This window comes from Aegilops tauschii, chromosome 5 (assembly GCF_002575655.3).
Source record: "Aegilops tauschii subsp. strangulata cultivar AL8/78 chromosome 5, Aet v6.0, whole genome shotgun sequence".
Classification (NCBI taxonomy): domain Eukaryota; kingdom Viridiplantae; phylum Streptophyta; class Magnoliopsida; order Poales; family Poaceae; genus Aegilops; species Aegilops tauschii.
In genome coordinates, this window is record NC_053039.3 from 274,296,292 (window position 1) to 274,323,648 (window position 27,357).

The window sequence follows — 27,357 nt, forward strand, 5'->3', positions numbered from 1 at the left end:
GATCCAATCGGTGAAGAAGTGGCAGAAGTCGTACTTCTACGTGCGGAACATCGCCCCACGGGGCGACTACATCAACCTGCCGGCTTACGTAGCCGGCCCACCGGCGGGCAGGCGGCCCCAGTGGTCCTTCCGGGCGGTGACTCTGATGCCGGCTGGGTCCGCAGCCGTCGCCCGAGTTCGAGTGATGACCCAGTCGGAGGGCCTGACGGGGCCCGACCTTCTGACCGCCTTCATCACGCGCCGGGTTCTTCCGCTCCAGAGCCGTCCTCATCTGATCTGTCAGATGAGCGGCCAGGTCAATCCGAGCAGGATGTGCACCAAGGACATGCCGCACGCGGAGGTCGCCTATATGGTGAACTACCTCGCGAACTGCAAACTCTCCGAAGAGTGGCAGTTCGGCAAGGACCCATACAACCGAGCCAATCCACCGCCCACGGTATGCTCTCCTTGTTTCTTCTTTCTCTCTCAACTCTGTTGCCAGGTTCCTCTTGGCCGACTCTAGCTTAGTCGGCTTGTTTTTGACAGAGCCCTCTTCTTCAGCCGGCCGGCGGGTCAGACACAGAGCGTCGATTCGTCCCCGACCGGACATAGCACGATCTGGAGGACCCCGACTTGGGGGCGGCCGGTATGGACGACAACATCGAGCCGGGTGGTGGTCAAGCTGGCGGCGAAGCAGGCAGCTCCGGGCTCGGAGTCACCTTCGACGACTGGCCGGACGACGATGAGGCCGAAGTCGCCCCGCGCCGCCAGCCGGCTTCTGGACGCGGCGCGGGATCCTCCGCTGCACCGCCTGCTCGGGGCGGAGGGCAGAAGCGTCGCACCGCCCAGGGTCTGTTCGGCAGTCGGAGGAAGAAACCCAGGGGCGGGGCGGCAGCAACCAGGCGGGAGGAGGCGGCCGCGAAGGCGGCTCGCTTCCGCAAGATGGTGAAGCAACTGCAGACCGTGTCGGCGTAAGTTCAAAGTTTTTTGTATGCTCTTTTTCTTTCTCTGGTGGTTTCTGAGCCCTTGTCTTTTTCTTCAAACGATCAGAGCTCCGTTGTCGCTTGAGCGGGCGGCTGCCGCCTCCGTCGTCGAGTCGCCGAGGGGGTCTGGGAGCACCACTCGCCGCGTGGACCCCCGGGCCGACCTTCAGGAGGCGACAGAACGGAACGCGCGGGAGGCGCGGGCGGAACGGGAGGCGCGAGAAGCAGAGGCGCGGAAGGCGGCCGCCGCTCAGGCGGCGCTGGAGGAGAAGGCGGCGAAGGTGCTCGCTGACGCCGCTGCCAGGGCCCAAGCAGAGGCTGCAGCTGCAGAAGCAGCGGGGGAGGTCTTGATGGTCACCCCTCTGCGCGTTGCGGCGCCGGGGTCCATGGAGCCCTCGCCAGAAGGAGCCAGCGGCGACCAGCCAGGGCTGGGGAGAGACGACGACGTCATCATCCTGGAGAGGGCGCTGGTGCCGACCCCGCCAACTGGGGCGGCTCAGGGCGGCCGGCCTGATCAGCCGCCCACACAGTCGGCGGGGGGCGAGCCGGCCGCGAGGACTGAGATGGCGGTCCGGATGCCGCCGAGCCGGCGCGCGGGGAAGGCTGCGTCGGAGCCACAGAAGGCCGCGTCGGAGCCACAGCCGGCCGTGGGCTCCAGCTCGTCGGCCCAGGATGCGGAGGCGGCCAGCGCAACCTGAGGGTGGACGCCAGGCGGAGGGACGGCCGTGATGAACGTGGCTGCGCAAGACGTCCGAACCAGGCTCCAGGGCCAAGCTGCGGCGCTGAGGCAGTTCACCGACGAGTTCCTTGTGACGCGGGTGGCCATCCGGGTCAGTCTTCCCATCTTGCTTCTTCTTGGTCTTGATTTCTTCTTGATCTTGATTTCTTCCGTGGGGGCGCGTCAGCGCACCCACTGGGTGTAGTCCCCGAGTTCCGAGTCGGCTCCTGAGCAGGCGGCTTGGAACTTCTTGGTGGATTTGTCTTTGCTATTCTTATTCTTACTCCGATCTTCTGTCTATCTTGCAGGACTACCACAATCTTCATGCGGCCGCCTTCAACTCCCAGGCTCGGGAGCTGACCCAGAAGACCGCCGACCTTACTGAGAGCCGAGGTATGTGCTTAGTTCTTTATCACATGTGGGGGCGCGTCAGCGCACCCACTGGGTGTATTCCCCGAGATTCGGGCCGACTGCTGAGCAGTCGGGTCGGATCTTCCTTGACGACTTCCTCTTACTGTTCTTTCTTATTCTGCCGTCTCTGCAGCGGCCAACGCCAGTCTGAGGGCACAGCTGGGGGAGTCCCAGACTGCCCTTCGTGCCAAGGACGCCGAGCTCGCCGCCTTGGTGCAGGAACGCGACCGCCTGGCCAAGAAGTTGGCCGACCAGGAGGAAGGCCACAAGGCGGCTCTGAAGGTGGTGCAAGATCGCGAAGCCGCCCTCTAGGCCGAGTACGAGACGGAGGCGGCTGGCTGGGCTGAAGCCAGGCAAACTTTGATCTCTGGCTATGGTCAGATCGAAGATCTGGTTGACGGTAAGCCGCCTACCTCCTCGTCCTTCCTTGCCATCTGCCACTTTTGGCTTGTTTTCTGATTTTGGTGTTCTTTTCTTCCTTTCTTCTTCTTTCTTGCGCAGAATATTTCCCTGGCTATTCTACTGCCGCCAACCAGACCATTGAGGCCCGTCGTCAAGCGCGAAGGCAGGCTGGCTTTGAGATCTCGCCAACCGCCGGCCGTTCGCTGGAGGAGCAGCTGTTGGCGATCCAGGCCTGCATCCAGCCGGCTCACCGACTGCTGCCGTCTTCAGCGTGCCGGGGCGCAAGTCTTGGCCGCCCTCTGGCCCGGCCAAGTGGTTCCTCGCACCCCAGTCGGACTGCCGATTGGCTGGAGGTGGCAGTCGGTCGCTTCGAAGCTTGGAAGGCCTCGGCGGCTCGCTCCGGTGCCAGGCGGGTGCTGGAGTTCGTCAAGGCCTGGTATCCCGGCCTGAGCCTGGATCAGCTGGCTACCTGGCGGCAGCAAGCCGACACAGAGCTGGAGCCGGCGCGGCCGGCCATCATCCGGCGGGCTTCGGCAATCGCCGACTACACCGACACCAGCGTCTTCGCCCCCGAGGTGGACGACAACGGTGTCGCCCAGCCGGAGGAGTGGTTCGGTCTGAACCCGGCGGACGGCGAAGACTCGGCGGAGGAGATTGACTCCAGCGACGAGGGTGAAGAAGAGGGGGAGGAGGGTGAAGACGCCGAGCCGGCTGGTGGAGCAGCTGGCCAGCCTCAGCCTGACCGCACCTCCAGCACCACGTCGCGTGCGAGTGCGTCGCCTGCCGTAGGTGGTGATCAAGCCGAGACCCGCTAGGCGGCCACTCCTTCAGCCGGCGATGCCGCCTTCACCGACCAGCTCGGCCTTCGCACCGCGCCTTAGTCTACCGTCTTTTGTTTTCCTGTCTTGTTGCTTTTGAAACAATGTTTGGTTTAAGTCTGCACAATTCCACCCACTGGGTGTATTCGAACTTATGTCTGTTGCCAGCCTGTTGGGGGCTTTATATGTATATATAACTTATGCATGCATTTGGCCTTTCCTTGTACTTTGCTTTTTATCCTTCCGCTGTTTCCTTTGCCGCCCTCCCTTGGTTGCCGCCTCCCCAGTCCAACAGTTGCTCTGCAATCTGTAGCTGGAGGAGTGCTTGGCCAATTGGGGGGGAAGTACTTTAGCTTTGCTGGACTAAAGCTTAAGTGCTTAGGAAGCCGGCCAGCCGGCTGTTTTGACAGCCGGCAGGCATGTTTGGAGGCCGTCTCTTTGATATATAGGTTCGTTGTTCCTTAGCCATTTTTCGTGTGGGTATCCTTTCTGCCGTGCCTCTTGCTAGTCGGACAGTCGGTTCTTCGAGCTGCGACTTTCAACAAGAGGGGACTCGGGAGCCGGCACACTACTTTTCTGACTTCAGGTAGAACTTTCAATATAGCTCGAGGCGGCTAGTCCCCGGGCCGACTAGTCGAACCTGGTGCCAGACAAGAATTCAAATGCAATAATACATTCATGGATATGACACTTGTCATTCATAGATAAACAAAGGCAGTCCCTGAGTACTGTTCGGGGGCCTGTTGGTTTGTACTTAATACAAAAGGGTAGCATGATACATACTGCTTTTAACTGTAAAATCGTCTCAGGAGGTCTGCGTTCCATGGTCGCTCCGACTCTTTGCCGGAGTCGTCTCTCTTGCATGCTCTTGGTTTTTGCCTGTCGATCAAGTAGTAGGAGTCGTTGCCGAGTGCCTTGCTGACGATGAAGGGGCCTTCCCAAGGGGCCGAGAGCTTGTGCTGGCCGGCTGTTCGCTGGATCAGCCGGAGCACAAGGTCGCCCTCTTGGAAAGATCTTGGCTTGACCTTGCGGTTGTAGTAGCGGCGCAGCCCTTGCTGGTAGATGGCGGACCGGCTGAGTGCTAACAGCCGGCCTTCTTCCAGTAGGTCGACGCCGTCTTCTCTTGCTTCCTTGGCCTCCTCCTCCGTGTACATGGTGATCCGAGGTGAGTCGAAATCGATGTCTGTTGGGATGACAGCCTCGGCGCCATACACGAGGAAGAATGGAGTGAAGCCGGTTGACTTGTTGGGTGTAGTGCGCAGACTCCAAAGGACAGCCGGCAGCTCCTCAAGCCAGCAGCCGGCCGATCGCTCCAGTGGTACAACCAGTCGGGGCTTGATGCCGGAGAGGATGAGTCCATTTGCTCGCTCGACCTGGCCATTTGACTGCGGGTGGGCAACGGACGCTAAGTCCAGTCGAATGCCCTGCGTCGCGCAGAAACGTGCCAGTGCTCCTTTGGCGAAGTTCGTGCCGTTGTCGGTGATGATGCTGTGCGGCACGCCGTACCGAGTAGTGATGTCAGTGATGAATGTCACGGCAGTCGGCCCGTTCGGCTTCTTAATCGGCTTTGCTTCGATCCACTTTGTGAACTTGTCCACGGCGACCAGTAGATGTGTCAAGCCGCCGCGGGCTGTCTTGAAAGGGCCCACCATGTCCAGTCCCCAGACGGCAAAAGGCCAGGTGAGGGGAATGGTCTTGAGTGCAGAAGTCGGCAGGTGTTGCTTGGAACTAAAAACTTGGCATCCTCTGCAGCTCTTGACTATTTCTTTAGCATCCTCCAAGGCAGTCGGCCAGAAGAAACCGTGACGGAAAGCCTTGGCCACAAGTGATCTTGAGGCTGCGTGGTGGCCGCATTCGCCTTGGTGGATGTCTTTGAGGATTGCCACTCCTTTTTCTGGCTCGACACAACGCTGGAAGACTCCAGTGACGCTGCGCTTCACAAGCTCTCTGTTGATTATTGTGTATGCTGCGGCTAGTCGTTGCACTAGTCTTGCTGAGATCTCATCAGCCGGCAGCTCTCTGCTGACTAGGAACTTGAGGATGGGCTAGGCCCATGACGGAGCTGTGACTTCTTCTTCTGTTAATGTGGCCACCATAACTCGGGTGGGTGGGTTGGGTGGCATTGAATTGGAGTCGGCCACCACTTCTTGTGTCGTAGCAGTCCCCGGGCCAACTGCTACAGTCCCCGGGCCGGGTTCTGAAGTCCCCGGGCCGGGTGCGACTACGGCAATCCCCGGGCCAGTTGTCGAAGTCCCCGTGCCGCCTGCGGGGTTTCTCCAGTCGGATCCGGCTGTATCTGGCGCAGGCGGTACGAAGATGGAATCCGACTCTGGAGACGGCTTGATGGACGGCTTGAGGAGGCGCTGGAGGGAGACGCCAGTCGGTATGGCTTGTCGGGTGGAGCCGATCCGTGCTAGGGCATCTGCTTGGTCGTTGTCGGCCCTTGGCACGTGAAGGAACTCGCACCCTTCGAAGTATCCGCTTATCTGCTGGACGAGGAATCGATAGCTCGCCATGTTTGCGTCCTTGGCATCCCAGTCGCCAGACGATTGCTGGACCACCAAGTCTGAGTCGCCGTAGCACAGGATCCGGCGTATGCCAAGTTCTTTGGCTAGCCGTAGTCCATGTACGAGCGCCTCGTACTCGGCCACGTTGTTGGAGGCGGTGAAGTAGATCTGCAGCGTGTACTTGAGCTTGTCGCCTTTGGGAGAGGTGAGGACGATGCCGGCTCCCAAGCCGGTGCGCATTTTGGACCCGTCAAAGTGCATCCGCCAATGGGTAGAGTCAGGAGCCGGCGGTAGGTACTGGGTCTCGGCCCAGTCGACGAGGAAGTCGGCCAATGCTTGCGACTTGATGGCGGTGCAGGGTTGGTAGAAGATTGTGTAGGGTGCCAAAGCAATGGCCCATTTGGCCACCCGGCCGGATGCATCCCGGCTGCCTATGATCTCGGCGAGCGGGGCAGTGCATACGACCGTGATGGGGTGCTCTTGGAAGTAGGGCTTCAGTTTCTTGGCAGCGAAGTACACCCCATAGCACATCTTCTGGTAGTGTGGGTAGTTTTGCTTTGAGCTGGATAGTACTTCGCTGAGATAGTATACCGGCCTCTGGACTAGCTGGGCTCGGCCTTCCTCCGGGCGCTGGACCACGACAACAGTGCTGACGACTCGGCTAGTCACGGCGATGTAGAGGAGCATGGGCTCCTTCTCAGTCGGCGCTGCCAGGACAGGCGGAGTGGTCAGCATTTTCTTCAACTCATGGAAGGCTTGGTCGGCTTGGTCGTTCCACTCGAAGTGAGTGGACTTCTTCATGAGTCGGTACAGGGGGAGAGCCTTCTCTCCTAGTCGGCTGATGAAACGATTCAGGGAGGCTAAGCAGCCAGTGAACTTCTGCACATCTCGCAGTTTGGTGGGAATCTCCATCCTCTCGATGGCCTTGATCTTGAAGGGGTTGCATTCGATGCCGCGCTCGGAGACCAGGAAGCCCAGCAGCTGGCCGGCTGGCACTCCGAACACGCATATCTCAGGATTGAGCTTGATTTGGAATCGGCGCAAGTTGGCGAATGTTTCTTTCAGGTCTTCCAGCAAGGTACCGCGCTTCTTTGTCTTCACCACAATGTCGTCTACATAGACGTGGGCATTTCTGCCGAGTTGTTTCAAGAGGCATTTCTGCATGCAACGCTGAAAAGTGGCACCGGCATTCCTCAGGCCGAATGTCATAGTCAGGTAGCAGAAAGCTCCAAAGGGTGTGATGAAGGCAGTCTTCAGGCGGTCAGCTGGGTCCAACTTGATCTGATGGTACCCTGAGTACGCATCCAAAAAACTTAACAGCTCGCATCCGGCTGTGGAGTCTATCACTTGGTCAATCCGTGGCAGAGCAAATGGATCCTTTGGGCAGGCCTTGTTCAAACTGGTGTAGTCTATACACATGCGCCACTTGTTATTCTTCTTCAGAACCAGAACTGGGTTGGAAAGCCATTCTGGAAAGAACACTTCCATGATAAAGCCAGCGGCAAGCAGCCGGGCTATCTCTTCTCCCACGATTCTTCGCTTCTCTTCGGACAGTCGGCGGAGGGGTTGCTTGACCGGCTTCGCGTCGGCTCGGACATGTAATTTGTGCTCGGCGAAATCCTTCGGGACACCCGGCATGTCCTTTGGGGACCATGCAAAGATGTCTCGATTCTCACGGAGGAAGTCGACGAGCTCGCCTTCCTATTTACTGTCCAAGTTCGCCCCAATGACAGCGAACCTCTCCGGGTTCTCCGGGTCCAGAGGTATCTTCTTTATCTCTTTGGCAGGCTGGAAGGAGCCCTGCGCATCACAATCCTTGGGGTTGGGGGATAGGGCCGGCTGCTTGCCGGCCATGGCCACAACCCGTTCCAACATCTTCTTCTCTTCTGCCACCACGAGGGACTCGGCCAGCCGGCTGCTGGCCATGGCGCACTCGATGGACTTCTTGTAGTCGCCGGCTACCGTGATGATCCCCTTCGAGCTCGGCATCTTCATCTTCAGGTAGGCGTAGTGGGGCATAACCATGAACTTGGCCAGAGTAGGTCAGCCAAGCAGTGCATGATAGGGGCTCTCCAAATCCACTACCTCGAACCATATTGCTTCTTGGCGGAAATGATCTTTGTCTCCGAAGAGAACATCCATTTTGATCTTGCCGATTGGGGAGCAAGATAGGCCGGGGACGATACCATGGAAGACGGTGCGGCTCGGCATGAGCTGCTTTGCTTTGATGTTCAGCTTCTCCATGGTATCGCGGTATAGTATGTTGATACTGCTTCCGCCATCTATCAGGATGCGGGAGAATCGGGCAGCTCGCCTCTCCGTCGCGAGGGTGACATCCAAGACCATTGCATAGGAGCCAGGCGAAGGCATCACCTCTGGGTGGTCGGCCTGGCTCCAGCTGATTGGCTTTTCCGACCAGTGCATGAACTCAGGGGTGCTGGAGGCGACTGCATTCACTTCTTGATGCTGTTGGAGTCGGCTGCGCTTGTCGTCGGCTTGACTGGTGAAGACGATGTAGGCGGCATGTTCTTCGGGGAACTCGTCCTGGATGGCGCCGACTGCCGGCCGAGCCGCCGGCTGCTGGGGGGCTGGAGGCGGCGGGCCGGGAGGCGGAGGCGGCAGCATCCCCTCGCCCTTGGTGATGCGGGTGAGCCAGTGGCATTTCCGAGTTGTGTGGTTGGACGGCTTCGCGCCGCTGTGGAATTTGCAGGGGGCATCAAGAGCCTACTCGTAGGAGAAAGCCGGATGCCAAGGCGGCCTGCCACCCTTCTTCTTGGGAGCGGGCCGTTCTTCGGGCTGCTCATCTTCAACGGTGACCACCTGCCGACTGGAGGAAGTCGGCATGGGGGCCTTTCGCTTGTGGTCGTTCTGGTAGGGGCGCCGATTAGGGTCGCCAGCCGGCGTCTTAGGAGCCGGAGCAATCACCTTCCCCGAGGCATCTACTCGGAGCTCGGTCTTCATTGAGGAGTCGCCCATGGCGTACTTGTCAGCGATGACCAGTAACTCGTCGAGGGTAGCCGGCTCATCGCAGAGGAGTCGGTGCTTGAGGAGGGTGCCCTCTCGGCACCCGGCAGTGAAGTACTCGATGGCCTGGACCTCATGCACCCCCTCGCAGGAGTTGCGGAGCTCGGCCCACCGCGTGAGGTAGTCGCGGGTCGACTCGTTGGGCCCTTGGATGCAGAGGGAGAGCTGGCGAGGCTTGGGAGGCCGCTTGTAGGTGCTGGTGAAGTTGCGGACGAAGACTTCAGTGAAGTCTAGCCAACTGTTGATGCTGTAGGGCTTGAGGCTGTTGAGCCATGTGCGTGCCGTGCCTTGCAGCATGAGGGGGACGTACTTCACGGCGACGCGCCGATTGCCGTTGGCTATGCTGACGGCCGTGGAGTAGTCGATGAGCCAATCTTCCGGCTTTACTGAGCCGTTGTACTTGGGCGTGTCTCTGGGGAGCGAGAACCCTTTGGGGAAGGGCTCGTCGCGGATGCGGGGGCCAAAGCATGGTGGGCCGACATCGTCTTCTTCTTCTAACGCCAAGGATCGAGCAAGGCGGTCGATCCTGTGGCGGGCGTCGTTCTCGCCGACTCCTTCTCGGCGGCCGAGTCGGTCACCAAGAGTCGGGTGCGTGATAGGCGGCGGAGTGAGGCGTCTTTCTCTTCGAGGCGGGGGAGGAGGCAGATTTCCCTGGTGCTCTACTGCTCGAGGGCGGCCCTCCGCGTCGCGCTCGATGGTGATGCGAGTCCGGCTGCGGCTGGCAGCCGGCTCCTTGTCTTTCTTCTGGCGTGCGCCGCTCGTAGTCGGCGAGCGGGACGTCGCGGCGTGCTCCCGGCGCGGGGGATGACTATCAGCACGGGCGCCGGCTTCGTGCCGTTCTGCAGCCGCGTCGATCAGCTGCTGAATCCGTCTTGTCATGTAAGGGAGCTCGTCGGCTCCCAGCCCATTGAGCTCTTCTGCGGCCGCCTGAGCGGCTCGCAGATTCTCGAGCGGAGTGGCGTAGACGGGGCGATCCGCCCCCAGCATGCTGGCGACGGCCGCGCCGCGCTTCTGGACGAAGCCGGCTCGGCTCGGGCCGCTAGGTGGCGGCGTACCGAAGGCGGCGCGGTCGACTTCGCGCTGGTGGGCCTCGGTGAGGCGTCTCATGGAGGCTATCTTCTGGCCCTCCGCGATGAGGGCGAGGCAGCGTGCCTCCAGGGTCTCGGCGTCGGCATCGGCCGGGACGGGGACGGAGAGGCCGTGCATCACCGCTTGCAGGGCGTCGTGGGCGTTCTCGCCCGAGTTGGCGACGTGGCTGATGACCAGCACTTCAATGACAGTGCTGCTGCCGCTGTCAGCTCGAGGGAGGGGGTCGTCGAAGACCACCACGTCGGAGGGGTAGGCGTCAAGCGATGCTGTGTCGGAGTCGATAAGCATCGGGTCGGTGGAGCCGACCGACTCCACATCTGCAGCAGGCTCGCTGGAGACGTGAAGCTGGTCGAGGAGGCTGACGAGGCGGCTCTCGGGGTAGTCCGTGCCTGCGTCAGACGCAGGCTCGTCGGAGATGCGAGTCTCGCCGAGCAGATCGGCGAGGCAGCTCGCTGCGCAGGCGTCGTCGACGCCTTGCAGCGCGTCGCGGCAAACGCCATCGGGCGCAGCAGGCTGGCTGCACTCGCGGGGGAGGAAGAGGGTTCCCGTCCAGAACAGGTCTCCGGACGACGGTGCACCTGGCCCCACGGTGGGCGCCAAATGTCGGGTGGTTGGTGCGACATATGCCAACGGGTGGCTTATCATTGTGGGTGCCAATAAGACGTCGCCGGTGCCTGGAAACGGGATGAGACGAAGACATGCACGCCGGCGGATCTTACCAAGGTTCGGGGCTCTCCGAGGAGATAACACCCCTAGTCCTGCTCTGCGGGGTCTCCGCATGATCACTAGATCAAGAAAAGGTAGCTACAATCGCTCCTAGAGCTGTTGGGTTCAAGGGAGAAGAAGAACAAGGCTAGCTCTTGCTTCTCTCTATCTCTATGGTGTGTGTGCTGTGTTCAGAAGGCAACCCTTTGCATGGGTGCTCCGGGGGGTTTATATAGGCCTACCCCCCGGGGGTACAATCGTAATCCGGCTGGGCTCTGGCCCCAGCCATCACTGTCTACGCTCGCCGGCTTCTCCGCCGGCTGTTGGGTCCCGCCGACTGGTGGGTCCCGCCGGCTGCCGGCTCCTTGGTCGACAGGCCGGCCCCACCGCCTAGGGTCTTGTCGGCGGCTATTTACTGTAGCCTCGCCCTTGATGATGAGGGCTTCGTTGAGGTAAGCGTGGCTACAGTGGGCCGCCTCGGGGGCTCTCACTGTAGCCTTACCTCGTCTTGTCTTCTTAATGGGGCACGTGCTTCGAGGGAGGGGGTAGCCGGCCTCTGGGGGCCGGCTACGCCCTTGGCCGACTGGGGGAGGCCGGGCCGCCTTCACGCCTCTCTCTGGCTGAAGGGGCCCGCCGCCCGTGGGCCGTACGGGAGTATGTCGTGGATGACGTTGAGGCTAGCGTGGCTACAGTGCCGAGCCGCACGGGAGACGGCCGTCCCGTACGGCCTCCTGTAGCCATGCCCGCCTCGGGCTTCGGGGGTAGTGGGCCTCACTGTGGCCACACCCCGTCTTGTCACCGTTATGTGGGTGTAGCTTTGGTGGTTGTGGTCTCGGCCAGCTTCTTGGAGTCGGCGCTCTTCGAGGCCGGCTTCCTGGAGTCGGCCACCCCGCGGGTATCCTGGGGGGGAGGTTGCTTGAGGCTGGGCCGCCTTCCGTGAGTCGGCTTCAGAGGTAGCCGGCCAGGGAAGGGGGTCCAATGCTTGGAGCGCTTGGAGGCCCAAAGGCCTGATAATTTTTCGGAAGAACCAGGGGTAGTCGGTTAGGCTACCCGTGGCCATTTACTCCGACAGTCACATTTGGGTGAAATTACAAACCTACCCCTATCGAAACCTATAGAAATCCAGCAGATAGGCTTTGCGTGGCAGGGATAGGCAGTAGTGATTTCCATCTCGCAGATTTTGGTTTCACATGGTTACTGCGACTTTCCTGCTTCGTTCAAATTTTGTAGAGTGCACGTTTACCGTGCCAACTCAATTCGAATCCCGTTTGTATTCTATTTTTTTTTGGCGGGATCCATTTTCAATTGGAATTACATTCTATATACATCATTTTTTATATATACTTTCAAAAGCACAACACCATTTATACATAAATATGGTTTACAAATGGCATGATCTCAGATTCGTAAGGTTGTATCCATCAATTTGGATTTTCAAATATTTGAAACCACTTTATGTTGAAATCCAATGTATGCATTCCTCGCTAACTGTCTCCAATTAATGTGTGTTTCATGCGGGTTTTTTTACTTCTCAAACATGTATAATGTGTTTCACACACGCAACATATAGTGTAATCCCGTTTAGACATTAATTGCATATAAACCATGCATTGTTTGTAATTGAAGAATCTATGGATCACCAATATTGATAAACTATATAACATTACACGTGTGCCCAAATTCAAATGAATATGCATGTTTGATACACCAATTTGCGTTATGATATTATCGATGTCGTGATCTCCAGTTTAAATATTTGAATCCCCTTTAATCCAGATATTCGTCTCATATAGCTATCACTCATGCTTATATAGGACTATCTCTCTGGACCTATACGCGTTCATCGTCTCTCAGGTATCGCTCGTGCTACTTGTATGTCTACAATGATCTTTTATGTTCGTAACACACTGACGGTACTCTCTCCCTCGACCTTCATCACTCTATCTCTCTCTAAGTATATCTCGCTCCCTGCTGTGTGTCTCTAACTATGACTCTCCATGTGGAATCTCTTTCTCTCACACAAACACAAAACTTTGTCTCCTGGGGTCTCATTTCTCTCTACTATTCCCATGTGTGCCACTCGCACAGCCCTCATACAGAGATGTCTTTCACTCCTTAGATATGAGAACCTACGACTCTTCCTCTTCAATATCTCTTTCTCACACACAAACACAAACTCTGTCTCCCAGGGTCTCATATTTCTCCATTGTTCTCTTGTATGTCACTCACACACACCCTCTCTCCCTAGAGATATCTTGCGTTCCCTCGTATGTCTCTCTAGCTATCACTCTCGTTGTGAAATATCTTTCTCTCTCGCAGACACAAAACTCCGTCTCTCTGGATCTCATTTATCTCTGATATCTGTTTGTATGTGACTCACATGCACCCTCTCTCTATCTCTCTCACACCCACACACATAACCCAGCCTTCTGATCCACTCGACTCCTATCTCTAACGCACACTAGCTAGCATCTTTATCTTTCTATTTATCTGTTTCTCCATCAACCTTCTTTCTCGCCCTCACTCTTGATTCCTATCACGCACACTACATATGTTTCTCTCTACATGCATTCAAGTGCCCTCTCACACACATATATAACTTCACCCTTTGAACCACCCGACGGTCATCTCCAACACCCAAACTAGCGGATGTCCCTCTAGCTAGCATCTCCATCTCTGTATCTATCTGTAGTTTCTCCGTCAACATTTCTTTCTCGCACGGAGTCTTGCTTCCTATCACCCACACTATATATGTCTCTCCATACATATGCATTTATAGGTTGGTCTCTTTTACACAATCGTTGCGCCTCACTCCCTCTGCTCGCCATAGATGCATGCTCCAGCCCACGCCACTATCTCTTAAAGACAAAAACACATGTTCAATTGTCGGGCCTTCTTCCCTGCATTCTCACATGCATGCATATTGTCATATCGATCCGTCTCTCCCATGTCGTTGATCTTATGACTTATGTCTTCTTTCTTTTATCTCGATCATGCGCGCGCGCACACACACACATCCCACGTATACATGTATACCTCTCACACATGCACGTTCAAGGTCTCTATGTCTCCATACGTTTAATAACCCTCAATCCTAACGCCACATCGAATCGTTCTCCTCTTTTGTGCACATAACTTCCGCCTGGATGGGTAAAACACACACTCACACTTAAAAATCTCCTTCTAGCTACCCCCCCCCCCGCCTCTCACTCTTCCCCTATATCCCCAAAACCAATAAGACCATCCCTTTGTTTAATTCCCGCCTACATGCACCATCGATATATAGTAGTCTTCCTCGGTGTCTCTCGAACAAACACGTTCTCTCGATGTCGACTCCTCTCACGCGCACACACCTTCTCTTCCCTCTCTACGGGCATTTTCTCTCTCGCACCCCATCGTTGGTGGCCTCTGCCATACACATCACCTCTCTATGATGAATCCATGCACACTTAAATTACATCCTCCACAGAGGACCCCGCGACACACACACACGCGCGCGCGCACACACACGCGCACGCACGCACGCACGCACCCCCCCCCCACACACACACGCACACTAAGACTCCATCTCTCTCTCTCACACACACAAACACACACACACACACGCACGCACCCCCCACACACACACTAAGACTCCATCTCTCTCTCTCTCACACACACACACACAAACTAAGACTCAATCTCTCTCTCTCCTCTCTCTCTCTCACACACACACACACCCCACACACACACTAAGACTCCATCTCACACACATGCTCTAGGCGGAGCATTTGTTCCTACCACCCTTCATCCAACCTTACCCGTATGATAAACAATCACCTTTATTTACTTGCATAACATGGACAAATTCCACTTTACTTTAGTAGTCAGCAAACTTATCATCTGTACCCTTAAAAAAACGAGTTGGCGGTGATGGTGTGCCTGCCATCCTGTAATACAGACCGTATGATCTATATCTGAGGATAGAAAGCAAACTATGATAATTTTACAAAAGATACTCGCACCTCTCTCCACATCATTATCTCCCGCAACCTCATTGCTCAGCAATTAGAAAAGGAATAAGTCTTTGGAACAATCTAGCATGCATGGTGGCCGCTGCCGCCTGCCGGCGCCGTCCATCCCCATGCCTCCGCCCATTCCGACCACCAGTCACCACCACACTCCACTCCTCCTCGCCTTATCTCTCATCTTTCATTTTTTTGATGACATTCTCGAGATACCAGTTTTCCGATAAAATTCTCCAGATATCATTAGTTTTTACACATGGGATTACTCCTGCATGGGTCAATCACAACAGGTGTTCTGTAAAAAAAATGCATATTGACGTTCCGTGCAATGCACGAGAATCTTGCTTGTAATTATATAACGCAAATCACGAGCAGGAAGTGACATTTTTTTGACACAACCACGTTAACATGGCCACGTAAATCACTAGCTAAAGTAAATACCATTATACTTATATCCCGATGCAAAAGGTTGAGTACATGTCCGAAGAGTAGAGTCGCACACACGCACTCTGTCTCTCAGAATCTATCTCACACACACACCAGTTACGTGACGCCCACTTAAGCAGACACGTATGTTACAATTTGTGCACCCGCGGGTATACGTGATGCTGCGCATTTATTTAAGCCGGAAGGCGAACCCAAACAGTAGCTGCATTCATTCCCCTCCCGCCGCCTCTTCTCTGGTCGCCGTCGCCCGGTAGCCATGGGCCAGCCGAAGGTAACAATATACGCCATACTCCCGCCGGAGCGGCGCTTTAATATGGAAATTTTAGTGGTCATGCATGCATCTTTTTGTGCTAGCACTCCTATATAAGGGTTGACCGGTCGCTTCCCGCAGACATGCGTGGGCGGTGGAAGAGGAAGGAGAAGGGAAGCGGGTTGTGGAGTAACGTTTTTTACCATAGTTTCTTAGGAAACTGAGTGCAATAATTGAGTAGTTTTGCAAACTACCCGTACTACACCTGAAACGGTTTAAAACCTATACTCCCTTGCCAGCGCGCGCTTCCCGCGTGAAATGGTCAGCGTCGCCCTGGAGCGTCAGTGCCGCATTAATGCCCGGCCAGAGCGGAGGCGACCTCTCACTGGCGCCGGCTTTGAAGTGGTGCGACGGCTGAGAGAGCGCCGCTTCCCGGTGCACGCGACTGCTCCGTGTCGAGCCTGGCCATTGGCCCTGTTTGGATCCATGGGTTAGAGTTAGTTTGAGCTAGTTGGGGCTCAAATAGCCCTAAAGTATCCAAGCATGAGGGTTTAAATTGGAGCAAGTTGCACCGAACCCACCAAGAAAAACTATCCCACCCAAGAGATGCTAACTGGAGATAGTTCTCATTGGGACCACTGAAAAATCACTTTTCTCTCTCCATGAAGTGCATTTATTGTCAATCTAACCCTGTCACCCAAACACCTCTTTGGCTACAGTTAGTTCAGGGTTAGTCATGAGTTAGTCTAACCTCTAGCTAAGTTAGAGTATCAAACAGGAGCAGTATAGGACATGCAAGTTGCTCAAAGCATACAGGCAAATTCGTACGTGAAAGGATTTTTTTTTCTTTTTGAAAACGGAACGTGAAAGGAATTTTTTTTAGAATGCTCTTGGCATCTCGCTAACATGTGATAGTTAACCGACCTCAATAGATGGCAGAAACGCCAGCCCGCCGCACTTTGATAGAGATGAGGAGGGAGAAGCGATACAGGCTGCTGGATTACTAGAGATAGGTGTCGCACGGAAGCCAAGAAATATGGTGATAGCGTGGGTTAGCCATGTACTAGTATGATGTAACTACACTGGGCTGCCGTGTGTCGTACTCTTCCAGTCCACTGTGGAGATGATTGGTTAATTTTATATCGCTGAATAATATTAAATATTATGAGTGCAGACGCTCCACCACGAGGTTCCTTGCTCCTTCTCGGTCGTCCGGAATCTATGTTCTTCCACTCTATTTTTTACGTGAGCTTTGTTCATCCTTTTGCCAACACGCGAGACATCTAGCATCAAGGTGCACGTGTTATGCAAGGATCGTTCCATCTATATGAAGAACACGTGGGACTGGAACTACGAGACGGACATGTACCCAGGAGTGGACGTACGAACCTGAGTAATGTAGCACAGTAAATGAAGTAGAAAGGCACAAATGGTATGAACATGCGTGGCATATAGGGTGTGTTTGGTTGCGTTCTCGTCTCAGCATAGTTGTTCCCTCTTCATGCATGCTCAACTCAACACCCCTCTTCATGCATGCTCTCTTCATGCATGCTTCTAGTGTATTTGTGCTAAACTAGTGTGGACTCATGCACCCTCCATACACTCTACCAAACACCCAAAAGTAGGTCGAGAAGGGAACTCTTGGGCGGCATTTGTCTCTTACTACGTACTACCACTAAATGTTGTACGTGCAATGCACGGTGATGTTATGGAGTACGTGCCTAAGTACTCTACTACTAATATATTAGTTGGAGGCACATATTAACTTTTATATTTGTTTACGTGTATGCCCCGAGACCTTCCAACTAGACTTGTCTTTCTCTCCAGGTCGCACTTTGTATCGTTCATACCACTAAGTACTACTACGTGTGGTCTCCGACCCAGAAGTGGAAGAAGTGGAGACGCTCTACCACGCTGTTTTTTTTACGCTGGGCTCTACCACGCTATTCATGTCCCACTCCTTTCGCTGACGTGTGGGACATCCAACACGTGCCGTGTTTGGCACCCTTCGTCGTAAGAGTTGAAACGCTAGCATTCATCAGAAATAAAAAATAATTATAAATCGGCAGTGATACTATTTTTTTTTGCGAACCAATCAGCAGTGATACTATACCACGCGGTTTCCTTGCTCCTCGATATCGGAAAGAATACTTCCGTTCGCCAACATGTGGGACGTCGACCATCCTGGTCCACTTGCCATGCACGCAGAACTCCAAGGGAGAGTCACCTAGGTCGTCGCGCCGCAGTAACAATGACTAATGAGCCGTCAAATCACAGGCCAACTTCCCACTTTGAAGTTGCTCGGACGAAGGAACCATCATGACTTCGTTGAATGCCGCTTCTTGAAGAAAACTACTGTACCAGCAGTACTGCTAGCTACAGTAGTTACTCCAACAGAGGCCTCCTTCCGTTCATAGGATAGGAATATGAAAATCATAGGAAGTGAGATGACATGCATCTCAATTCCTATAGAGAAAGAGATGCCATTTGATGCTTAGGATAGGAATTTTTCCATTTAGTCTAGGCTAATGTACTGGTAATTTGCTCTAAAAACTACAGTAGTAACTAGTAGTATTGGTACATGCTCGTACTCAGACACAGACACACACACTAACTACTAGTACTACTACGTCTCACATGCTGGCCAGACACTGTCGTTCTCCTTCCCGGCTTTGTCGGCGACACCCCACCGTGCTTGGATCTCCGCCGACCTCTCCGCAGCAGCGCGTGCGTCCTTTTCTTTCTTGCGGTGGTGGGCCTCTCTTTTTTTGAGTGCTTTCTGACTTTTCCGCTCCCTCTGTGCGGCTTTGGCCGCCTCTTGCTCTACCGCCCATTCGGCCTTGGCATCTTCAAATTCCTCCCACATAGTTGTGAGATCGCGAGCGGCGATGAACTCGGCACGGCGGGATGCCATCGCTTCCCTACCATTTTGTGTGCGGTCGTGGGTGGCGAGGAACTCGGCACGGCGGGATGCCATCGCTGCCTTACCGGTTAGTGTGCGACGCAGTGGCATGAACGACGCTTGGTGAGAGCTCTGGGGTGGAGTGGCCGGACAACCGTATAGTGCATTGGTTTGTCAAGAGCTCAAGGACAGAAGACGAAGCAAATTTGGATTCCCCTTCAATCCTGGTCATTTATTACCGAGTAAAATGCATTGGCGGTCATCGAACTTGTCTTGATAGCTCACTTTGATCATTGTATACGAGATATGATGATTATACGGTCACTGGCTCAGCGTATAGCTCTGTATTTGTCTGGTTGACCAGTCAAACAGTCCGCATGCGCCTCATCAGCTCGTGTTCTTTATCTATCTACGCGGGCCTACCTGTCAATGGAGAAAGAAATACTGTAAAAACCAAAATTATGCATATGTGGGGAATCAAACCACGGACTCGTCGCTGCAATGCACCCTCATCAGCCAAATGAAAATGAAATACTTCGCGTCAGACACTCACGCTCACGCTGTCAAAGCATGCTAATGCATGCACGTCGCCCTCTAAATCAAAGTCCTGCTCATGGCGCAACGCAAACGGCGAGCCCATCACCTGCGCGCCCCGGCGGTGCCTGACATTACTGTTTAGACGTTTGATGGAGGCCTACGCGAACGCCGAGCATGTATTCACCTGGCTCAACACCAACGGTCATACTCGGACCGCCTTGCTCATGTATATCGTCCATCACAACGACAATCTATAAAACAACCTAAGCTAGAGAGGGTACTATGGTAGTATGGTACGGAGTATGTACTATCGTGAGCGACCGATCTTAGTGCCACTGCACACCGAAACCCCTTCCATCGCTAGTGCACGCTTCCCGCCTGAAACGGTCACCGTCTCTCCGAATGTCAATGCCGCATTCACCGGACTTAACTGCAGGTGCAATTGGTGTGTCACTGACATGCGGGCCAGATGCCCGTTGGGCCCACATGTCAGTAACCCAAACGCATCTGCAGTTAAGTCACTGAAGCAGCGTCCGCATTCACGCCCGACGAACCTACTCCGGCGCCAGTTGTCCATCCATCTGTCGCGGCTCATTGCCATTCGCCCGCTATATTAACTTGAGCCCCAGCTCCCAGCCATAGCCAGTGACCCACACTTATTCTCCTCCAGTCCCTTCCTTCTGTCGGCACCACTTCAACCATGGCCTCCTGGCGCTCCGAAGCTCTCTTGGACGTACTGTCACAGGAGCAGACGAGGGACATCGGCGGCTCCGCTCCGGGCGCGCTCCAAAGCTCTCTTCGACGTATTGTCGCAGGAGCAAACGAAGGAGATCGCCGGCACCCCCCCCCCCCCCGGCCGCCCTCCGCCGCCACGACCACGAAGACGGTGCGCGTGCGCGGGCGCAGCCGGCAGCGAGGAAGAGTAGTACACGGTAGGTCGCCGCCGCTCTGGTCCCGGGAAGGCCACCGCTACTCCACTCAGTCGACGCCAAGCTTGGTGGGGTAAACATCGGCGGCCGATTAGCCACTTGACGACGACGTGGAGGCGGAAATCTTCAGAATCTTGTGCTCCAGAGGAGGAGGTTATCGAGGCGGATGAGGAGGAGGCAAAGGCAATGGCCGGCTTTCTCGGGTTCATGGCCGGACATGGTGGTCGGGCGCCGGCGATCGTTTAGATTAGGTTTATAGTAGGTTTTAGTACAATTTGTGCAAAATATGTAATGAATTTAGTCCAGTTTGTAGGAAAAGTTTTCAAAATGTAATGAATTTCATCCGGTTAATTTGAAATTTGCTTTGTTTGCACAAATTTCGTCCGGTTAGTTCATATAGTTGTCGAAAGGTATGCGGGCAGCATCGGATGGCATCCATCAGTGTCCTCGGACAGATGCCGGTGTAAATTTGTGGGCCAGTGCTGGAGATGCCCTAACTATCATGCTATAATCGCTAACAATCCTCCATTATTTGGCAGGGAATAGTTGTCCCTCGATCAAAATCAGATCCACAGTGTTTCGCACTCCTCCCGCGTAAGAGCGTAAACTCTTGCTTACATAAAAATGGAGCAAGTGGACGGCACTGTAGCACGTCATATCACTCGAACTAGCCCGCCTAACGAGCGGGAAAGCACCGCCCTCGTCATTTTGTTCTGGATTTCTATCGATCGATCGCGCGAAAATGTTACGCTTCGCAAGTTCTAAAGGAAAAGGCGGCACACTTACGACTCATACGCGTTGCAACCCCGATAGTCCGGCTCGCACGCCACTCACCAGAGGGGACACGCGTTGTCTTGCAATTTCACTGACATGTGGGACCGTAATTGAATAAACCGTCGATAGCCGAAATCTAATCGCTCGGCGGGCGTCGGCTGAGAAGAGAGAAACGGGGGAGGGAGAAGAGATCGCCCGCCCGCCGCGCACGGACTCCAAGAAATATATGGTGATAATGTGAGGTGGGCCATGCTGGAGTCCGGACCGCTTCCGGAGCCCGCTCTCACCGCCCTGGCCCCTCAAGACGCCAGCTGCCCGCCGCATGCATGCATAGCAAGTAGTACTCCTTATGTGGAGGAGAGAGAGGCATTGACAAAGTCAAGGAGTGGGCTCTGCAAGAGCCCGTCTCTACACATGCTCCTAGGTATAAAAAATAATTCTAAAAAAAGGCATAAAAACAATTGTGTCTTAAAAAAAGAAAGGTAAAAAACATTTGAGAGGAAATAGATAGAGAGAAAGTGAGAAAAAGCTGCAACCTAGGCATTACATGAGGAAGGAGGGAGTGGTGCACATGCCAAGTTCACTGGGCTGCCGTGTTTCACACTCCTCCGTCGTAACAGTGGAGACAATAGCTTTCATCAAAAATAAACAATGAATACTCGTTGCTCGTCCTCTATATCGGAAAGAATACTTTCATTCGCTGACATGTGGGACGTCGACCATCCTGGTCCACCTGCCATGCACAAAATTATCCTGGTCCACCCCGGTCGTATCGCAGGCCCAACCTTTCCCACTGTAAGTTGTTCGGACGAAGGAACCATCATGACTTCATTGAATTCCGCTTCTTCAAGAAAACTTACTGTACCCGCAATACTGCTACCACACGCGAAGACTGGACGGCACTGTACCACGTCATATCACTGAAACCCACTAGGCCAAACTAGCCCGCCTAGGTCATCTATTTTGGAACGGAGGGAGTACGTCTCTGCACTGCTATGATTTTGTGTTGCACGTTCTCTGTACTTTTGCTACGATTTTCCTACCCTATGAACCAAATGAGGCCTGAATGTATGTCGACTATTGTCTGATCGATCGCTAAGCCTACAATTTTAGGAGCTAGGGCTATTGGTCGATCGACGAGGGATAAGTATAAGCGTACCACGAGCTCATCAGCCCCAACGTTTCTCTTCGGTGAGTGTTTTGCAAGTACTATAGCTCGCACAGTAGCTAGCCTACTAGCACCAAGAATCATCAAACATGCCCTGTTGATATGATAAACAGTTCAAACTTACATCTAAGCATGCCATATATTACATCAAAAGTTGGTGAGGATACATCTGTTTCCATAACTCGGAGAGGGTTCGCATGATTCACCGCATGATTCACTATCAAACAAAAGTAGCAACATCTGCCCACACAAGACAGTGCACTAGCCCTAAGATGGTTTGATAACACGCATCGTTCTGGTAATTAAACACAGGGCAATGCAAACTACCCTGAAGGATTAGCGCGACCAACTATTTCTTGTCATCGATCTCTCGGGCAATGACCACAGCATGGACAGCGGCATGGGAATCGATTTCTGGGGCGATGTCCACAGGACTGACCGCGACATCGGAATCGATCTCTAGGGCGATGTCCACGGGATGGACAGCGGCATCGGAATCGATCTCCGGGGCGATGCCAACAAGACGGGCCACGACATCGGAATCATCAAGGACGTCCACCGGCACCTGCACAACCCTAACATATTAGCAAGCACATTGCAAATAATCAAAAACCACAACTATGGTAATAAGCCATTATTTTTTACCTTGTGCAGCTCACCGGGGTCTTCAAGAAAGGGAAGAAAGGGCTTGAACGAGCATTCCAGTGAAATGATGGTTGCTTCGTCCAATCCAACTTAGAGGCCACCTTACCACTTCTGGTAAAGGTGTTGGTTTTGTGATATGACGGGTCATGACGGCCACACCGGGGTGACAGGTGAGTCTCGACTGTAGCACCTCGCTGAGATTTGGTGGATGGCACGCGGGCCCGGATGCTTTGAAATGTCCCGCATGTAGATAGAGCGGCTAGTCATATAGGAGTGCTCAATATTGTGCACCGCGACCAAGGCAGAGAGGAAAACGAGAGAACTACGTAATTAATGCATGAGTTTAATTAGGGTAGTTTTGTAAAGTACGAGATACATTCCTCCAATCGCAAAATGCCTTGGTTCATGAGATTTGAGATTTGAGCCCTATAAACCGGAAGGGAGGGAGTACTGCACACGGTGTAGTCTAGTCACTTGTTGAAGTCTCTAGAAAGGCAAATACTCCTTTCTGGTTTACAGGGCTATACTACTCCCTCCGTCTAGGTGTGTAAGTCATCTTACGAAAACCAAATAGTCCCAAAACACTTAGGCGCGGTGCATTAACTTCTACCTTGTTTCTTGTTTCTTGACATATCAACCAATAAGAGATGAGAGGTGTGCATGCTTTTAATGACTTGCAATGGCTAGTTCATTGCATGCAATGCTATTAATTAGCAAATAAACATTGGTGACCCCAGGAGGAAATGGTGCTAAGCGCGTGGACCTATGCAGAATGAGTATCAACCAATGGATAATGGAGTTTAATTGTTAAACAATAGCAATTTTGTCTCATGTAAGAGCCTGGCTAGTACTCCAAGGAACTGCACCATGCGAGCGTTCGCAACTGCCACGTTCGGGTTGCGCTTGGCTCTTTGCCTCTTCGAGAAGACGAACAATGATGTTACTCCTACTTCTACAGTATCGAATCCACTGCTGCATGTCTGTCCACCTCGTGCGGGAGGGATAGCGTGTAGCGAAAGCTTCTACTTACTGCTCCTGCCTTTGCGTCTATGACAGGTGGGCCCAACAGGTGGTTGGCCCTCCTGTCATGCAGCCAAAGGCAGGTGCAGTTAAGGCACCGGAGCTCAGTCCGCGAGGGAAAGGGCGTTGTAGTAATCAAATTTCTCGGTCTTGTACGAGTTGACGCGACACATCAAAGCACTGCACTCGATATAAGTCTTTTTACACATTTCAAATGGGCTACTTCGTATGTAGGAGTAGACATATTCTGCTTCGTATGTAGTCACTTATTGTAATCTCTAAAAAGACTTATATTTGGAAACGGAGGGAGTACAACGCATGCATGCATGCCGTGACTTTCCTTTTGATACTTGCATGTGTTGATTTGATGCACCTTGCCAAATTTTGACTATAAATTTAACTAACCAAATTTTCATGCATGTCACAAAAAATTATGGGGCTGTTTGGATTGTGACTATGTTTGTCTTATGTTGCCACATTATTTTTCCCACACTTGCCACACTTGCCTAACCTGAGTTGCTCAAATTGTTAGACACACTTTGGCTTGCCTAAGGGAATCTTGCCACAATTTTTGTGTCTATGACATGTGAGGTTCACTGCTAATAAAAAAAATTCTTGTCTTAGGTGTGGCTTATAAAAAAGACTTATATTTAGGAACGGAGGGAGTAGAAAATATAAATAATAATGCATGTTGGGGCAACCCACATTTCCGCTAATTTTAGCCGTGGGCTTGTTCACAATTTTTACGAGGGGGTGGTTGTTCATTTAATGGAGGGAGTTGTAGTACCAGACTTGAACGATACAAAGTGCGACCTGGCACACCGTAACACCACTTGGAACAAGCGGGTAGCTATCTCAAAAAACAATCAACAACTAAAAAAACCGCGACCTGGCATGTAGTAGTACACAATTTTAAACGATTGTTTTGATGGAGTGAAAAAGGAAAACTACCCCACTACGTATATATAGGCCGGAGCCTCCGCGCTTGCTTGCTAGGGTTGCTCTATTCACACACTCTCATCCTCTCCAGATCTAAATAAGATAGGGGTAGTAACACTGCCTTTCTCCCTTCAAAAAACACTGGCTTTCTATCCTCACCGCTGGTTACAGATCCGGACGTATCCCCCTCCGCCGGTGAAGGGGAGGAGGGGCAGCGTTTAGGCCGTCGTTGACAGCGAGGGAGGAGACCCACTGCCGGCCGCACCGTTATCTCAGCCGAGCGCCGGCGTGGGAGGTCCTCTGATCCCTTCTTCGTTGCCTGTGGGCGGATCCGGCCTCCCGCCGCCCACCTATCCACATCCCGACGACCTTGAGGTATATCTTCGTTCAAAACCACCTTAGCTCTACTTCCCCAGCTCGCTACGTCACTGTATGTGCATCATTTTCTACCTCTCATCCCCTCTCGATCGGATGGTCCAACGTCACATATTTTTTTCTTCTATTGTTAGAGGTAAAGCTACTTCATGGAGTCGAATCTTGTACTCCCTTTGTCCGAAAATACTTGTCATTGAAATGGATGTATCTAGATGTATTTTAGTTCTAGACACATCCATTTTGATGACAAGTAATTCCGGACGGAGGGAGTACTTGGTTCAAACAAGAAATAAAGTGGGGGTGGGGGAATTTAGTATGTACATCGGACTTGGTACAAACAGGAAGGAAAGGGGGTGAAAGTAGTACAGACTGGTCATCCAACCAGTCTCTTGGTCGAAAAGGGAAATATAGGGGTAACGCTGTACACAGTGGTATGACCAGGACTAGATTTGCTATCCACACATAGGAGTAGGTGGCTAGAGTGAACAAAAATGGGACCAACCCAGATATGTTTCTTGGATGTTTGTTTCTCGGAGCAACAAACTATGAATCACCACTTTATGCCCATGTTTACGTACATGGTGCTGGACTACTGGTGCACCCACTGTCCCATGCCCTTATACCAAATATTTAGGCTCCATTCGGAATAAAGGGGCAGAAAACATAGGTCTTGATGAAAATAGAGGAATAGGAAAGGAATGTAGGTATAAAACTATGGAACAGCGAACCGGAGGAAACTCTCAAGAGAATGTGTTCGGATGGACTACGAAATGTACATATTTGTTTTTTTAGAGTAGCATGCTTGGTAGTATGAGATGCTATTTGTTTATTCAGCTGCACAGTGACTACTCTTGTCCTCACCTCACGTACCACACATAGGTTGATTTTTTTATTCCGGCAACACAGCACAGCAACCTGCCTAACGCATGGCAGCGAGCGCCTGCCTCGGGCTTCCGCCCAAAAAATGAGCAGCGCGTGGATGTTTCTAATCCTATGGAATCAGTACTACCAGAACAGCTTTCCTATGAAACACCATTCACCTTTCCCGTGTTCCGAACGGTTGGAAGGGAAACAATACCGTAGGAATTGTGTTCCTACGAAAATCCTGCACCATACCTGTGAACCGAACGCAGCCTTAGCTGTTCTTAATCTAATGTCCCTGGTAAAAATGAAGCCATGCCACTGTTATAAGCCATGACAAGTTTAGGATAATGTTTTTGCCTGTAATTGTTTGAGACTCTGACTGTTTCCTCTGTGCCTTTTTGTGCAAACAGGGATATCCAATTCACCTGGTTGCTGTTGTGACCTTTTGGTGCACTGCACAAAACTCTTCTTAAAAGAAGTGACTTTTGTGCTGTTTAACTGGAATGTCAGAATGGAACAGTTGGTTCATTTTGGTGGAACTGCACAAAGGGAGATCTGTGTTCCAATCCTCATCATCCATATTGGCGCCATAACCTTCCTTTAGGTAAGAATGATATTTAATGCATGTGTTCATCTCTATTTTCCGACTGCCATGAGAAAATAATGCTGTTTTTTACTAGTACACTTGTACTCCCTCACTGACAAAACCAATTCTGAATTAGAAGGCCAATCATGTACTTGGTTTCACCAACTGGTGAGGAGAAAGAGAAACAGAGCATGAAGAAGAAGAAGAAGAATAAACAGTGCCAAGGCGATCTTGCTGAAGCCAGATGCCTCAGTCGAGGCCATTCAAGGGCTCCGACAACGACTACCTTACATGTGAGACGATCCTCCAGGGAGCCCTTCCACTTCTGTTGTCTCACTTAATTAATTAGGAGTACTTAAGTACCACTAATTTATTACTGCCTAATTTTCCTGTTGGAGTTAAACAAATCTTTAGTAGGACCCTATGCTGAATCATGTACGTGTGTATGTTTGTCTATGGAGGTGAATCATGTGGTGGAGCAGGGAGGGAATATTATTAGTGTCATGACATAATAGTGCTATTGTTTTGCATGTCAATTTATTGCCATTGGTTCAATGAGGCAATGTTTTGCGTATTGTCCATCATGAATTTGATGCTACTGTTTGAGTAATATGCTAATGTCTTCCTATCCTTTCTCACTAAGCTAATGAAGGTTTCACCTTGTTCCTACTTGTGCAAACAGGGATCATGTTGTGCCAATCATACATTTTAGTGGAACTACACAAGACAATACAATGTACTGTACCCCAGCCAGTGCTTTAACTCTGCTGGAAGTTCTTGATAATCTTTCGATATAATCTCAGCACTGGTAAACAAGAGTGATTTCAACCATACATTTGAAGTGCACAAAAATATATACTATTGTGTGATTCCAGTGAGTGCTTTATCATCTCTTATGGGACTACATGAATAAGCTTTTTTCTCAGGTTGGTACGGGCCTAAGGCCTTCATCCATATTAGTTTGCTATCATCTCTATTTGTATCGTGCTACTGTCATGAGAAACTCCTTTATCTTTGCACGTTAAAGTTTTGCAACCTATGATAAATGGCAATGCTTTGAGTGTTGAGTTGAGCTAATTGGCACTGATTAAATAAACTAATACCTCTCTTTAAGCAAGACTACTCTGTTGCTAACTTTACCCATTAAGATAATGAGGGTGCTTCTATTTGTTAGTGTATGTTTCATCAACTAGTCCCACTATTACAGTAATCTCACTCTCTCAATATATGTGCCAACAGGGATGCTCGATTTTGGTGGAACTGCACAAAAACTTTGGG